Genomic DNA, 2716 nt, shown 5'->3' with positions numbered 1-2716 from the left:
GCTCTTCCAGACCTCCCTTCACTCAAGAACATTGGCTCCATTTCTTTCCCAACATTTTCTTTCCCTGCCCCGGCACAAACTAGCTCCATAAGCAATGAGCACCATTTCCAGCTCCATAAGCTGGGTGGTGGGATGGAGAACAGCCTCATCCCACCAAAGGCCAAGCTGAAAGGAAAACACAACCACTCTCAGTGCATGAGTTCATGTGTCCATGTGTCTGGAGAGAGGCAACAACACCATAGGGCATGTGTTTGAGGCAAGAGAGTGGCACAACCAGCAGCTCTATTCCTGCTATAAGGCAAGACTCCAACAGCAAAGGCCAGCTCTTCTGCAGGCTCTGCTCCCTACATGGTCACTGGTAAGCAAAGCTATGGCAGTGATAGGTCTCATGCTATCAGTGGAACCACTGCCACTTGGAGAAGCAGTACAAAGCCTTTGCTCCTTTTTGGACCTTTGTAATCAGATGACAAGGGCTGATTCCTCTGCTGAATTTCGGCACTGATGGAAAGCTTTATCAAACAGCAGCACTCCGTGTAAGTGGCCGCTTTCGGCAGTGTTATCAAGGCTCTGATAATAGAATATCTAATCTAAGCCAACATGAACTGGCGCTTGCATGTCTACGGCTTGGAAGTTACAGCTTGGAGGGAGCCAGGAGACTGCCATGGCCATTTTAAAAGGAGAAAGAAAATGGGAAAGGTGCTGGATTTCATCTGGGTGCTGGCTTGGTAATGCAGCACAGTGAAAACGTGGTGTAAACCGAGAGGAACAGAGAGATTGCAGCTTCAGCATCATCTTTCCCCATCCCATCCAACTTTTCGAAGCAATGCAGTCATGTGGCCTGCTGCAGAAACCTTTGTTCCTCAAGGTTAAAAGTAATCTGACCAAAGATGTGAGAACTGGGCAGCAAACCAAGTTCCCAGGTACAAGCACAGCAGAAATAGGAATGAACCAAGCAATAATACGGGTTGAGACACAGGGAAGTCCACCTGGGGATCTGTGATTGGCAAGCATGCGACCAAGCTCTTAAAACAACTGGCTAGAGGTTTTGGGGTGTTCGGCTGGACCTGCATTAGAGAAATCCATGGCTGGAAAGCCCTGGCTTGCAGCCTGTCACATTTGGACTAAGAACATTCTAGCACAGAGCCCAGCCCCAGCTTCCAAAAGCACTGGGGTGAAACCAAAGGCTTCATAATGCGTGGGGAGACACAGGCAGGGACACCTTCTACTAGACCATGTTGCTCTAAGCCCCATCCAGCCTGGCCTTGAACACTGCCAGAGACACAAACAAGTCCTTTTCATAGCTCAGAACTTAAACAGGAGTTTTACTTCAAACTGGAGGAGGCAGAGAAGTTTTGCTGCAGGAGCCCTGAGGCTCAAAATCCTGTTCCCCACTCTAACACCCCAGTTGTCAGGAAGCAGTGCATGCAGGAGGGTGGTTTCCCAGTGCCTTGGCAGACACTAAGGGAGAGTGGGAGCCAGGACCAGGAATCCCAGGGAAGGGTTGAGGGAAGGTGATAACAACCTGCAACTGCTCCACACGTGGCTACACAGATGATGGAGCCAAACTTTTCTTGGTCATGGGAGATGCTATAATATGAGGCTCCAGCCACAGATTGCACTTTGGGAGGTTTGGGTTGAGCATTTCCTTCAAGAGGTGGGGGTACAGTCGCAGGATGGGTACCACAGAGGCAGAGGAGGTAGGTTTTGAGCCAAAGCCATGGCTGAGCTGGCCTGGTGTTGGTGATGCTCTTGCTTTGAGACAGAGGTTGAACCAGAGCCCTTCAGAGGTCCCTCACAACCAGCATTTCTCTGATTCATCACCTTGGGATGTAGAGCATTCGGATTCCTCTGTGATTAGGAGGGAGCGTAGGTTTTGAGCCAAAGCCATGGCTGAGCTGGCCTGGTGTTGGTGATGCTCTTGCTTTGAGCCAGAGGTTGAACCAGAGCCCTTCAGAGGTCGAACCAGAGCCCTTCAGAGGTCCCTCACAACCAGCATTTCTCTGATTCATCACCTTGGGATGTAGAGCATTCGGATTCCTCTGTGATTAGGAGGAAGCTGAGAAGTTTTGCATGTCCATATGATCCTAAGGTCCTTTCCAACCCAAACCATTCTGTGATTCTATTCTATTCTATGATTCTATGATTCTAATGATGATTTTGTGACTACAGCTACATCTAGGTTACACCAAAACCCACTGTTACAGTGGACTATGAGGCATGTGAAGGACTGAGCAAGCCAGTGTGGAGCCGCTACTTTTCATGCCAATGCTAAAGACCCAATGTGGCCACATCAGTGAATAAAAACCCCATCGGGTCATCCCCTGGAGCCATAGCCATGATATTCCATCACTTTCTCCTCTTCCAGAGGTGTGCTCGCAGGCTGCCAGCTGATAGATGATCTAGTTTGTTCCTCTGATAATCAACCTCTTTGATCACTTTATTTCCCATTTGTTTATGGATGCCACGTTGCTGCCCCCATAAAATGGGCTCATGGGATTTTCCGTGCCCCCACGTTGTAAATTGAGGTCCGTAAAATGTACAAGGATTTATCACTGACCATTGCCCAGTTTTATGTTAATGTTTGAACATGGCCATAAAACAATTACATGATCTTACCTCTGACCAGCTTTTAAGGCAAAAGGACCTTATAAAATAAAGCTCTGCTCACCAGCAAAGCACCATCGCTTGTGTTGGGAGCACAGAGAGCCTTTCCACC

Source organism: Nestor notabilis, unplaced genomic scaffold, assembly GCF_000696875.1.
Source record: "Nestor notabilis isolate BGI_N333 unplaced genomic scaffold, ASM69687v1 scaffold5148, whole genome shotgun sequence".
Taxonomy (NCBI): Eukaryota; Metazoa; Chordata; class Aves; order Psittaciformes; family Psittacidae; genus Nestor; species Nestor notabilis.
Note: the sequence above shows the minus strand (reverse complement) of the source record.